The following is a 15,523-nucleotide window of genomic DNA, read 5'->3' on the forward strand; positions in this document are numbered from 1 at the left end:
AAAGGGTTCGTTTTATTCTTGTTTTTCTTTTTTTGCAAAAGCACAGGTTCACCGTAGAGAAAAAAAAACGTACTTTACCGTTAAATTAACATGTGCTGTTATGCTGTAACTATGCTCTCCTGTCACACCATATCTTCGTTATATTTAATTATTTCAAGTTTATAATGTTATATTGCATCAATTAACTGTAGCAACAATATTCACAGAAAATGAACCAGTAGCAACTCCTGTACCCTTATAACTGATTGCCGTTGAATGTCTAAAGGAAAAGAAACCCGGCATCAGCTTCGGAAATCGACACTCGATACAGGCGCGATTAAGATAGAATGGGGGGGATGGGCTCGGAATGAAGAAGGGAATTAAGAGAGGAGAGGACTATTCGTGAAGGGATCAATTTAGCTGACGCTTCCGCCTACACGGGTTTGTATTTCAAAAGCTGAAAAGCGGACGGGATGTCGTGTTATTTATTGAGCGTTATACACACACACTATATGTATGCACATAGGAAACGGGATCTATATATATTTTTTCGGAGGCCTCGAACCAGGCCGCAGAAAATACCTACAACTTCCTCCACCTTCGAAGGGTTTCCGACACACCGTTCCACGCCCGATTTTCGAGTTCACAGGTATAGCGTAATATTTTTGGCTTCCTAAATCCTGTCCCTTTCACCATTATTAGAGGTGCAAACATTTCGCGTTTCCGTTATCCCCTGATCACACGATGTATACGGTAAGTAGTAGGTATGTAAAAATCACCAGGAAACACAGAGTCGTTCCCTGTACATATTGTACATACCGGGGCAATCTCTTGGAAACTTAAAAATCAACCGATCATGCGCTAAATAATTAAATCTCATTGGTCGGCGAAATCGTCCCGCAGCGTAACTCTTGTCTGCGACGCAGGCGTGCCAACGTATGCAAAATGTGTACGTTTGAATTTTGAAACAGCATAAGCATTAAATTCCGACCGTTCTTTGAAGAATCAATTTTCCGAGCAAATAACAAATGCTTTCCAAACCTTTCCGAGTCACTGCCTCAATTATTTGATATTCTGACCTCGAAAATTCACATCAACCACATCGCCGACAGAAACAGTTTGACAGGTGAAAACTCGGGTTGGCCAGCCTGCGCGAACAGCCGATAAAACTCGCGCATGCGCGGTTGATTTTCAAGTTTCAAGAGATTGTCCCGGTATACAACACGTATAATTATTGTTGCCCAAAGAATTTCGATATGTTAATTCAACGTGTAAGATGATTAACGAGTTTCTCTCGAGTGTAACAAAAATTGACCAGCCAATTACTCCGCGCGTTGGTTGTTTCTTCGTGTAAATGACAACCCGCGGTGCTTTTCGCTAGTACATGATACGTATAATACGGTAACTCTGGGCGCAGCATTAACTACATCGAGGGTAGCTAGGTGGGTACGTATATATAGATAGGCGGGTAACTAAGGCTGCGAAGACGAGGTTCATTCAACGGTTGGGTACTCGTAAAGCGTACTCCCACGGTGGTTTACCTCCCGGATAAGCGTATACAACCGAGAGGAACGCTGAGAACGCCGCCCGTCTCTTACTCGAGAGAGAGCCGTACCGCGATAGGATGAACCGGTACCCGGTGCATGCCGTTGGCTTAGGCTATAATTGGAATATGTGCCAAGAGGGCCTATGGTACAGCAGACAACATCGAAACGAGACCTGCATTCACCGAGGTGCCGTTTTCAATCGCGGACTCGTTAAGTTCGTTCCAAAGTCGACCGAAGACCAATCGAATGGTCCACGTGTCCCAAAACGCGCCTCTTCTCCTGGACACGCTGATATTATATTTCACACCAGAAATATGTACGTTTTACACGTTCAGTGAACGTTTGAAAAGGCACTTCGGATCATTACCCGACCCTGTAGTTTGGAAGTGTCGTATCTTCTGCTGTATCACTTTTCAAAGCGTCTATATGCACTTTTACATCGTTATGTAATATAACTATACGCGATAAGCTGTCGGTAAGTATATAATGTAAAAGACTGACGCCAGGCAACCTCACCCTGCGTTATATCCGTTTCATGAGTTTCGAGTGCCATAAAATTCTGACGGGAGGGTTATACGCTATGATCGTCTTCAGCGGCTCTGAAATCCTATCCAGATCAGGATTACATAACTATGATGGGTTTACTCTAAACGTTGCACGCACTATGTAAAAGTTACTGTAATAATTTAGTAGATACGTTCTCGACGACGCGACATGTTTTACGACTGAAACTAAATAGTAAGCCATGCCGAGGATATAAAAATAACGTATACATTCTGCCATGAAAGTGCCTCGCATTCGAATGGATACATTTTTCAACGATCCGGCTATTTCTATCACTTTCGAATATATACACCAACTACAAAGCCAGGTTATCATCAGTTGACTCAAAGTTCATTTAAAAAATGCACTTATGCTGTGTTTCTTTGCACGCCAATTTTACTTGGCTTCGGTAATAATAAAAAAATAATTTGGCACCGGTGTTGGTTTTTTAAAAATTTCTTTTCATTTTACGCGTTCCTCGTTTCGATTTCCGTTTATATTCTCTTTAGTGTTGTGTTTCACGTCCGTTAGAGATCATTGGTCCAATTGTTTTTGTTTTCTTTTTACCTGCCTTCTCGCGATTCGATCCGAGCACGATATCCGCGTTCACCGCCAGTTGCATACATCGATGCCGCTGCTGCTGTTGCAGCGAAGATCTTATCTCGCGAGCAATGTGCGTCGCGTCGTCGCCTTATATACGCCGGAAGGCACTCGTTTCTCCGTCTCTTTCTACAAGTCCAGAGCTTACACGTACGTACGTATAATATACACGTATATGTACACCTATGCAAGCGATCTCGTATGCAAAGTACTTATTCGGGAGAGGCTCCGGTCAGCCAGAGTAGGCCAACGATATTCGCATACACGTACCTGTGTGTATATATCGTTAAACGACAATCACTGTGTATACATATCGACCCAATGGAGGAAAATCACTCTTGAGCTCCACGAGATCCGTATAATCGTACAGCTTACCTTGTACACCGGTACATATCATTCGACGCATGCGGTGTCCGCTTCTTAACGTAAATTAAACGGAGCTACTTGTACTTGTTGTTGCACGTTGCAAAGACATCATATACCCAGTGGGTTAAAATCGTAATTCTGAAATCGAGCAATCGTTGAACAAGATCGATAGAGCAAAAGTTCGGTCTAGACTGTCATGTACGAAACTCGTATAAAAGAATGGTACCGATGTTCACCGAGTACCAACGAACTGTCACATCATAGTTCTCACAATCAGTTTTCCATACTCTGAGATCACTGTGATAAAATGCCAAGAATCCCACGGGTGTGATTACTAAGGTACCAATTATTTCCCCCCCCAAAATGTGCCCATGACGTTATAAAGACAGCGATGCGCAAAAAATGACGTATCAATCGAAGTTGAGCATGTTGGCAAGTGAGTTCTCACTACGAAATAACCACACTACTGTTCAACAAAGCTCATTACCGAAATGTAGTCACTTGTTGAAATGACCAGTCGAGGTTAAAACATCGGTGTGACATTTAGTCGGTCAGTGTCTGGAGTTTGGTTAGAGAGCTGAACCTGCGGCAGTCTAGGTTTCAAGTGGCTGCTTCGTCTCTCATACAGAACTAGCCGCGTGTACGTGCAACCAAGTTTATCCGACGCGTGACGATGTCCAAGCTGGTGTATGTTCATGGGAATATGCACGATGCGTGCAGTGCGTGCAAGCGATGGGTGGTGGAGTACGCGCATGTTGGGTAGGTTGATAGGTGGAAGATAGTCGGTGTGGCCGTACCTAAGCCGCAGGTGAATCAAAACCAGTGTGTGCGACATGCGCATGTCGTGTATATATACCCATACGAATACGCACCTCGTGTGTTACGCTGGTTTTGACCAGTTGCTGTGCTGACTCCAGGATATTTGCTTCGATAGTTTTCACGGCCGGATCGTTTATTTGAATGAAGGATCAATTACAGGGGGTCTGTGATATACATAGAGCCAAATGCAACCTGTCGAACAGACGAAGTACCAGCATTTACGAATCCATGAAGTCAAGTTATTACTCGGAGAAATGTAAATTCGATGTGAAATAAGCATACTGAAATCGACTATCGGCACTTTTGTGACAATGGAAGTTAACGCGGCATTCCATCTGATACGGAGTGACTGTTTTTCTCATGGATCCAATTTGCAGTCATCCTCCACTTCTTCGCTGTCATTTGTTTCAGTATGGAGATGGTTCGATCTCCCATTGAATTTATTTCTGCTACAACACGTCAGCTGGGTGTTCCACACCTGAGAATACCAACTTTTCTTGCTTTTCCAGACCGATGAACACCCTAGTCACTGGTGTAACTGACAAACGAGTACAACCATACCTTGCACCATCCCTGTTCTTCCGCAAATTCGAAAGTGCAGGCAAGGACTGTCCTGCTTTTGAAGCATCAGGTATGTACAATGTTTGGTTGTGTTCCTGTACGTAAGGTGAGTATGGGTACAGTACATATCGTGTAACACATATATACCTGTGACTGGTCAAGTGTTCGACGATTCGCGTGGGATCGCCTCGAAGGACACGAGTTCCGTTGAGGATATAACCAAGCAGGCACTGACCGTGGCATCGAAAACAGGTTTCTCAGTTAGATTTTATACGTTATGTAAGACAAACGCGTGCAGTATGTCATAAGCATTGGTGTTTTATTACGGACATTGATTGTAGGCAGGGGTGAAAATTTGCCGAGAGGGTGGAAATTTCGACCGACGGCCAGCGTTAGGTAACTCTTTGTAAAACCATCAATTTAACGTTCACTAAAGAAATGCACAAGAGGACAAAGTTATTGACGTTACTGTAACGATGCATGTTTAGGAAACATCGTTACTTCGCATCTTTCGCAATGTCGGAAATTTAGTAAACCTTGATAAAAAAAAAACATATTCTTATTTTCGAAAATCAAAAATCAACTCCTTCAAAGTTGTTCGAAAATTGCGCAACAATGATTTTTTCTCTAATGTTTCGTTACGTTAACGTTACTAACTTCAGCAATATGACTTCTTTTTTTTTTACATAAATCGGAAATCTTTTTCTAAATTATAATAACGACGCAGGAGATCATTATCACGATTCAGTTGAAATGAATTCCATCAATTTGCAGTCTACTGAATACGGAAATCATTGTAAACACACGAATAAGATCCATCCTATTGATTTTCAAGAAAAAAGCCAACTTTGTACAGTGTACACTGTATTATACCTGCTTAATTCATACGATTGTTCGAATCTCAAGTACCGATCTCTACCCATGCGTATTATGCCTTGAATCCTTGATCAATTCCCTTGAAAGTTTGTCCGTGTCTTCAAATGTTTAATACCTACGGCTACGGTATAAGTTCCGGTTGGCAAGACATTGAGCATGACGACAAATAAATATATGTACGTATATCAACAGTTTTATCTTTGCCGATGGCGTTAGTATCTACAATGTTATACACAATAGCTATTCCTAGGAGCAACGATTTCCTTTTATTGCGGATAGAAATAGATGCGAGAAGAAAATACATTTTTCTATGTGATATCTATTACACAAGACGAAATTTGTAGGCCAATATAATTATATGTATATACCCGTAGTACCTATTTCGAATAATCTTGTTCACAGTTATCTTCATCCCACGATGCTACTGCCTTTTATTTCAATTTCGTTTTTATTTTTTTTTCACTTCACCTGTTAGGAATGTAATATAATCCAATTGTCCCACGCACGACGGGTTTTGACGTACCTACAATACGTATAAGGCAAAACTAAAACTGAATATATTGATAGGGTCATTTGAAAGCTTTTTCGTTAGTTAATCTGACTAGAAAAAAAAAGAAGTTGAAAATTGCGTAGATTATAATTTTACAGACCTGGGTTCGCGAGTAATGATGAAGAATAATTACGAAACTGAAACAGACACAATGAGTCGAAGACCAAGTTTCCGGTATTTTACTACAGCAGAAGGTCGTCTCGTCTGCGAAGTAATTTTTTATTATTCGTGGGCGGTCAGCCGAGCAGTAAGAAAAAAAGTTAGTAAAATTGAATTGCATGGCGAGAAACTGGTAGGTCTAATTGTAATCCGACTTGACGGAGATAATGTGAATAAAAAAAAAATTGAAAATAACATTCAAATCGATCAATCATCATCCACCGATTCATGTCACGGCCGAAGTCGGCGACATTTTGTTTTTTTCCCTCCAATGAAGTTGAAGTTGAAGTTGATAAAATTTACCCAAAGAAAAAAAAAAAAAAGAAAAAAAAGAAAAGGAGAAATAAAAAATCATTTTCTGTAACACGAGGCTGTAGAGTTCGAGGGAATCGATTTTGTAAAATTACACGAGTATATATTTCAGCCTTACAAGATAAGAAAGCACAAAGAAAAAGAGGTGGACTAAGAAAAATGTCAGCTGACCCCAAGACTGGCGATCGAGATGATCGCAGATGACCTTTTGCTAATTTTCTGATTCCCAGCACGCGACTACAGCTATGTGCAAAATTATACAAGGCATGAAATGCAAGCAAATTTGTTTACGGTAAAATTTATTCATACAACTTCCGCTGAACGTTAGTGTAATAAAAAATACCGACGCTATGCATATTAATATTAGCAGATTCATGTTAAAAAGAAAAAAAAAAAAAAAAAGAAAAAGAAAACAAATCGTATATACAGAATAATTAAATCCCCTGTATAATCAAGATTCATTTGATCACAATTTTCAATTCGCATCTGAGGCGCAATTAATTACGCTGTAATTAACTCATTGTTGGGGTTTTTTCATCACATGCCTCTGTAGATAAAGTGTGAGGAATTTCGCACGGGATGAATATTTTTCTCTCTGTTCTTTGTTTGTTTATTTATTTATTTTTTGTTTTCGATTATGACGTTTAATTTGTTATTACTATACTGTTTTTATTATCCAATGTAACACGAACGCGTCGTTAGGTCACTGTACGAGTTAATTACGAGGTGTAGCCACCGGAGTCCATCCTCGCTGGGGCTAATGATAGGTTCCCATATCCAGAGCATCGTCGCCCCGGGCCGGTGAAACGCCATCCTCCACCTTCTTCTTCCTACCATCTTATTTCAGGCCTAAGATTACGCCTTAAATTCGTTATTCATCGAACCTCCCAACGATCATATTCCGTTTTAAATCGTCCTTCAGGAATAATTTCAGTTCATCCAATCTCACGTAAAGCTCCGCAACGTCTGTACGATCATTCGAAATCTAACAGACTTAACAACATTGTTTTAGAGCTTACAAAATATTCCTTTTTATTTTGTTTTTTTATATTTATTTATTTTTTTTTCTTTATCCTTCCCGTCCGCCGTACACGGTGCGTGAAATATGATATTGAATCGTTTACACCGCTCTTTGAACATTTCTCCAGCCGCTGAAAACGACAACAAATTCATAACCGGAAACTCGATGATTCCCATCGCCGATTCAACCGGAATATACTCGCAGCTGAGGTGTGAAAACTTTCTTGCAAATGGAAATTAGTTCTCTTCGATGCTCGGTAATAAACTTACACATTAAATTCATTGTACATTACATAAAATCACACGCGCACAGAATCGTAACAACTGTCTAATGGGAATGACTCTCCTGTAGGGCATCGAACCCTGCTGCTCTGCAGGACTCGAGAGATTCCGTCTGTCTCTCTGTCCATTATTCGTCTGCGGTAAGTCGACGACAGCTGGTCTGGTACTTATCCGACTCTCTTCTACCTCCCTTCGGTCGTTTTTCCTTTCCTTTCTTTTCTTTTCTTTTTTTTTTCATTACACCGTATTGTTTATATGATTGTTTGAAAAAAAAAAAAAGTTCCTTCACCATCTTTTTATTGTTAGTCCCGCGAAACTCGCGCACTGCGTTTCACGTAACATATATTATGTATACCTATAAGCATAAATTTTTTCCTCCTCCCTCCCTTAAACGACACATATGGGTTTCTTTCGAAAGAAAATTTTATGGGAGACATTCTTAGCGGTGGTCTGTCATAACTTTTTTCTATATATATATATATATATATATATGTAGAACGCGTAACGTATTACACGCACACTCGATCAGTCATGTATGGCACAGCTTACGCAAAAGGCGTTCATTTTTTACTCGCGAATGGAGTGCATCTTTTTTTCTTCTCGAGTGTTTGGCACGAAATCGTCGTTTCTTTTCAACTTTTATTTGCAAAGGGCTTGATCTTGCAGATCGGTAAAGAAAAACCGTGTTTCAGATATGATTTTTAAAAAACCAGGTCGACATTTTTTATTGTTTCTTTTCTTTTTTTTTTTTTACACTTTTCACAAGGGAAAATTATAATTTTCCAATTGTAGAATTGAGTTTAGCATCCGGTAAATCGTAATGTAGCCAAAAATTATCATATTCAGCAAAGTAAACTCCTGCATATTCATTCCAAGGTTATAAGTTAATGATACTATTTTAAAAATATATCATAACGTTAACTTTACTTCTTCGCAAAATCTTTAACACGTACACAATTTTTTCCCCCTAAAACAATCGTTCCACTTTAATTATTTCAACACAACTTGTCAACAACTTTCTGCAGTCAAATTTTAAATAATTATCTTATAAATTTCATCTGCTTGATGACAGGTTTAAAATAATTAAAACAATGATTCAAACTGCACTTTGAATACTGTCCGTATAATGCCAACACCTCGATTTCCGTATTCGCTGTATATTAATTATTTTTTTTCACGCAATATCGGTGCCAATGTCAATGCACGCATGCGATATATATATATATATATATATATATATATATATATATATATATATATATATATTCGAAATGTATACATATACCTGTACAGGATAGGTAGCTGGATGCCGAAGGTATCTGACTGGATGACTAACGCGATTCTCATTGGGATATGTATATACATATACGTAATACTACTTCGTAACTCTTTCAATTCCAATCGATTATACATGCAAATATTTGTGTGTATATATATGTATATATATATATATATATATATATATATTCGAAATGTATACATATACCTGTACAGGATAGGTAGCTGGATGCCGAAGGTATCTGACTGGATGACTAACGCGATTCTCATTGGGATATGTATATACATATACGTAATACTACTTCGTAACTCTTTCAATTCCAATCGATTATACATGCAAATATTTGTGTGTGTGTGTGAATAAAATAGTCACCGCCTAAGCGTACATGGAATGCCATCGGGGATTGCCTGCGCGTATACATAAAAGACTATGATGCTAAGGTACCCGAAGTTTACACGCGTTTGCCTGTAATTATACGGCGACACGAGTTACACACCGCGTGAGACGTTGGAGTGTGCGTACGCGTAATGAGGTATGCCAATGCATTTTTCCAAGCGAATGAAACAACGGGAATTTGAATAGAAACATAGAATAAAAAAATGAACAAATAAAATATTGGTAACGTTATCCCGTCAATTCACGATAAACAAAGCGATCGAAATTGTTACTGCATCGGATATAAGTGAACATTGTTGGTTCGGTTTGCTTCTTTTGTGCCAATTTGGAAGTTCAGTCAATAATGCAATCTCGTTACGTCTTAAAGCCAATCCAACTATACCGATGCTGGAATTGAAAACAAATTGCAAGCCTTGTTCGGTTATGTTTAACGATAAATAAATATGGTACTGCGGAGGGCTTTGCGCATTCTAAATAATTGCTTAATGTACTCTTTGTTTTTTCTATACTAGTGGTCGTCGAAGTGCATAGGGTCGAAAAATCTTACGTCAGAGACGAAGAAATCTAAGAAAGTATAAATATAAATGAGAATATCGAGTTTTCACTCTCTCTCTCTCTCCCTTAAAAAAAAGGGGGGGGGGGGGGGGGGGGGGGAGAGAAAAACAGTAATAAGAGTGTGGAGTATGCGAACAGCATAAAAGAGTAGAAGAAAATAAAGACACTCAAACATATTCCAACAATCTCTTCTTCATTTACAGGAATAATTATTATATAAATAGTTATAGGCAATGATATAAAGCAAATATTATTAAAAAAAATAATATCGTGTGCGGATATAATTTCATTGCCGTGAATAAAAATACTGTAAAATTACGAAGTATAAAGGGGTCAAAAGCCTAGGACTTCCATTTCAAATTTTGGTCAATAATTGTGTCGGAATGCGAGGCCCCGAAATTCCGACGCTGATGACGAAAAGGGCCTTTGGCCGGTTTGGTGATTCATCGAGCAACAACCACCACGTGTCCCACCATATCCTCCGTCCTTTACTCCCGTAAGAAGGAAGCTTCGAGGTATGAGAAAAGCAGGCGGTCATGCACGTGTGTTTCTTTCTTTTCTTATGTAACGCTGTACTGCAGCAGGGAATAAAGGGCGGCGGTTCAGGGCCCAAAAATGGCCCATCGAGAGATTCCGGAGCAGAAAAGGGCCGCCCACCCTCCCGCCTTGCGCTTCTGCACCCGGGATCGCATTCCGGAACGCGTGTACAAGCAGCAGCAGCAGGAGCAGCATCGGAAACAGCGGCGTAGGATTCGCGCCAAATTTCGTTTCTGTTTTATATGATTTATTTATTCGTTCGATAATCTTTTTTTTTTCTTTTCCTTTTTTTGTTTTTTTTTTTTTTCCCTCCACCGTGCCAAAAATTGAAAATCAGGAACAACGAAACGAGGATCGGGAAGAGAGAGAAGGAACGCTGTGTACGGCATTGCGAAAAATTGAACAACAATCGTGCGGAAACAAGCGTAATAATTAAATCTCTCCGTGAATTCGCGCACGTTGATCATGATGCGATCTATTCAAAAATATGACACTCGGGAATTTGTCCGTGAACGTTGAATCAACGCGTCATTCTCGATCCTGATGCCCACACACACCCTGGACAGCCTACGTAAATCTAACCGTAAACGGGGGTAAAGATTACAGGTGTAATCCTGCTGACCGAGTGTATGTATCGATCGTTCGGAAAGAATTCGCGTTATTGGCATTATTTCGATTAATCGATTAGTTGGTTAATTAATTAATCGAAGGTGAGCGCAACTACGCGTTAAAAATACGGGAAAGATTAGCTTGGTTTGTTTTTTTCTTTTTTTTTTTTTTTTAATTCGCCTTAAGAAAACGATTCGTTTCAAAGATCCACAGCAGAGAAGATCTTTCTAAATATTTTACATCCGGTTTAGTGTACGATAAATATTCAGTTCGTAACATAAAAATATAATTCTGTACAAGTAGGTGTTTGTAAAATATTTTTTACATGTTTTTGATAGAAATATAAGAAAAAAAAAAAAAAAAACTACGTGCAATTCTTTCGAAAATTTTATAAATCCATAACTGAATACTTTTCACCGTGAATATTGAACCGTTTTCAACGTTCCATTGATTTTTCTGGTGAATTGAATCGAACTGTAAAGCCCCCCCCCTCTAAATTAATCAATTTTTAATTTGCGAGAAAAAAAAGTTTTCCTCCTCTTTCATTATCTCGTAAATAATGCAGTCGTAGTAACGGCATTAGATCACCGAAGTTCACGACAAATGTACGATTCAGCGAAAATTTTCAACAAGAATCACAAAAATCACAAAAATCACAGGCATCAATTCGTGAAATTCTTATGGAACATGAATGGATGGATGAGTCATGCATCGGCATGATCACGCAATATGTGTTATATTTCAGACGCGCGGAGCATGTGAAATTCAATTAACCGAAAATGAATGAATGAACGAAGAGATGCCGGAGTATGTCAAACACGTGCATAAATTTGAGGACGATACCAGAAAAAAATGAAGAAAAAACTAGAAAAAAAAAAAAAAACAATGGCCGGAGAAATTACCTCTTTCACTGGTTCTTTTCCGCGTCGTTTTATTCCGCATAACGATGACGAGATCAGATTGGCGATTCCTTGAAAACATTCGCCACATTTCATCTTTCACTCATCGTCAAAATTAAAAAAAAAAAAAAAAAAACACAAATAAAAACGAACAGACAACCGAATAAAAATTCTCATTCGCAAAAAACGAAACACAAAAACAAGCGTTGCAATATTATCGCGTAATAATCGCTCGCAAATAACTCTCGCGCACTATGATTAACGGCATAATTATATATTATATCATTCGCACGGTCGTACTGTATATTGCTATTATTATTGTTATTATTATTATTGCACAAGTAAATCGCGTACAACGAACAATATACTCCCGATACGTCGACGAGTTCTCTCATTCGCGAATCGAATGTAACTGAAAATCAAGAAACAGATACGCGCTTTTCCACCTCTCAAACCGTCCGCTCCCCGACACGTTCAAGACAGGCCACCGATTTTGCCGTTGCCGAAAACTACGCGTTTACAATGTCTAACGGATATCCGAACCTAAACGTGCTTCGACAGGCAAAATCATGCCTTACCCCCCCCCCACACCCCAACCAAAAACAAAATAATTGCTTGCGAGCTGTTTTCGCATGGTTCTGCAAGAATGGAATTTGCGCGAGCTGATATTCTTACACACACACAGACATTATTAAATATTCATTTGTTTATATGTATAGTTGTACGTATGAAAGATAGGAAATAAAATTCGCATCATCAGCTGTACCCTGTACGTTACTGACACGCTGCGGTTTATCTCTATGGTATTCGTACGTACGTAGATACCACATGCGCGTGAGTATGCGTGGGGAATAAGGGGGAGGTGGTCCTTCTCTTTGACCAAGGATTTGGGTCAGATGGTATCGGTGAAGAGGAAAACGAGCCTATGACGTCACGTTACGGTTGAAAAATACATGTTCGACAAATTTGTTTCACTATAAAACATATTTCTATTTTTTACTCTCTAATATTGTCATTATACGTGTATAATACAGATTTTTCACGTTTTTTCCTTCATTTTCTTTTTCTCTGCAAGCGTCGTTCGGTAATATAATAAAAAATGAATAACAATGAAAAAGGATGAAAAAATGGAATGAAGAAAAAAAAGTTTTCGCAACATTTTTAGCACGCACAAGTTATAGATTTTATGCAGCGATTATAAATTCTTATTGTATCGAGGCAACTGTTTCATTTATTTATTTTATTTTGTTTTTTATTATACGTATATCGAATGTATTACGCGTACGTATTTCTACATTATTTATTCATACAAACCTAATATACCTATTTACGCGTATGCATGTAAAAGCCGGTTTACATATTATACCTTATATTGCCGGAGTAAATTCTCACTCATTAAAATAGAAGATAATAAGAAAGATTCCCTTTTTCTTCTACGTTCTATAAATAGGCGCACCGATTTGACTTATCATTTTTATCAGATGCAAGGCTTCGATAATCATCAACCAAGTTATAACAGACTTACATCTATAAACGTCTGAAATAATCGAAGTATGGATGACCCGTACAACATATGATACGTATATGGACCTACGTAGGATCCTAAAATATATTATCGAGGATACAAACTGTCGACAAGTAAAACCAGATACCCATTATTTCTCACCTACGAAGAAACACGAACCGACTTCCAATTAAATATAAAAATAAGTAGGTGGATAACATACGTGTACGTGTACGTGTATGTATATGCATATACATTTGTAATATATTATAAATAAACTAAAGGATGTATATTTTAGCCGTTTCAAAATTATCAATACCGTAAGTTACGGTATAATAATATGCAAATGGTATGTATGTGAATATGCTAATAAGAGATTTGAACGTATAATAATAATAATAACAATAATAATAATAATAATAAGCGCAGCTTCCTTTCTTTGTCTTCGCGTTACGTCTTTTCGATTTGACGCCAAAAGTCGCAAAGAAATTGAAAATTAAATCACTGCCTCGCTTGGACCAGTTTTGTTGCAAATATTTTCCTTGCGTGTCGATTTTTTTTTTTTTTTTTTTGCCGTGTCAAGTAAAAATTTCAAAAACCATCAATAACCGGTTATTTCTTTAATTTACGTACATGGTAATTTTGCTGAAAGAGAAATCGCAAACACGTTATGGGCGCGTTTTATACAGAACTGGCGCTTGTTAATGATTAGAAAAAATTAATTAAAAAATTAAATAAATACTCCACCCTTTCAACAATGAGTTGGCAGAGTGATTATGGAGTCGTTTGCCACGTAATAAAAATACTCGTAGAGATCCGAAGATTTCGGTCGAAGCCGTACGTATAACGAAGATTTAATACGAGGTACGCATAGAAATTATAATATCAATATCATGTTTAGGTATTATCGATATACGCGTTTATATTCTGTAAAGATAATGCAAAATGGATGCACGCATCTGCCTCGCGTGACAAGAAACGATCACTGTTCAAGTTTTACGTATTACAACTCACAATATTAAATCCTGTACCTTATAGAGTAAGACGATTATAATTATTGTTCTTCGGTTTTTCAGTTTTTCACCTTTTTCTTTTTTGCATTTCGCTCGTCGACACACACGCACGTGTATGAAACGTACGAACACCTCTCTTCTACATACTTTGCACACATATTTGCTGCAGCGTAAACGCGTAATTTGCATTTAACCCGTACAATTATACAGTACAGCATCATTATACACAATCAAGTTTTGTCGTAAAAAAATCAACACCGAACACCTATTGTTTTCAATAAATAAGAAGATAATTGTGCAATACTGAGAAGTTGTTGCCGATTTTCAAACTACTTTACCTCTGCATGTACGAAATCATTTCAATCATTTATTGCGTCGTTGATGTACAACATAATCGGGTGTAATCTGACATGACTGAATAAATGCGCCGGATTAAACGAACGGTATTGAATTCGTTCATTATACGCATATAATTTGTCCAACAATTATTCTCGTAAGGTTTACAATGTACGTAACGTATAATTGTAAACACGTGCAGAAATAATTCCTTCGGGTACAATAAAAATGACGTATTATGTGTCTATGTATACCATCTACACGTTTGTACAATGTACATGTATACAAACATGTAGACGAAATATACTCGCGCTTATTGTTAGTTAGAGACAGAAAGACAGAGCTTGAAAAGGTTAAGGACCGGATCAAAAGCCGATTGTAACTTCGCTCAAATCGTTCATTGTCACTTCTCCAGGTTGGATCAGGCGATAAAACTTTCCAGTGCAACGACTGATTCTTTGTTACTAGCAATAATAACAGACAGTGAAAAAATGCACACAAACTTGATACACAACGCGTAACAAAATATAAAAAATTTCAAATGATCTCCGTTTAAATAAAATACGTATCGAAAGCCGGTACGAAACGCGAAGGCGGCTGAATCCGCGTAAGAAGATCGAAGAGGTGAGAGAACCTTGTGTGAGTTACCGTGAAAGGCGGGTGGTTATTATTGTTCCAGGTAAGCGTACGTAAAGGAAGGATGAGAAACTATAATGAAAGTACGGAGAGAGGGAAGTGATGCAATAAAAAATAATAAGTAAAAAAATAAAAAAATTAAATA

General features: G+C 38.1%; 1 protein-coding gene across 5 annotated transcripts in view; it reads right to left on the minus strand.

The window, feature by feature from the left end:
- The window catches only part of LOC124301003 (signal-induced proliferation-associated 1-like protein 1), a 68,720-nt gene that overhangs the window by 14,217 nt on the left and 38,980 nt on the right, over nt 1–15,523 (minus strand). The window contains exon 1 of one of the 5 annotated variants that reach the window (XM_046755584.1): nt 3,908–3,976. The exons of the other annotated variants lie outside the window; for them this stretch is intronic. The gene's annotated coding sequence lies outside the window, so the exon portion shown is untranslated. Of the gene's footprint in view, nt 1–3,907; nt 3,977–15,523 lie in introns of those variants that run through there. 5 annotated transcript variants of the gene reach the window in all.

This window comes from Neodiprion virginianus, chromosome 3, assembly GCF_021901495.1.
Source record: "Neodiprion virginianus isolate iyNeoVirg1 chromosome 3, iyNeoVirg1.1, whole genome shotgun sequence".
Taxonomy (NCBI): Eukaryota; Metazoa; Arthropoda; class Insecta; order Hymenoptera; family Diprionidae; genus Neodiprion; species Neodiprion virginianus.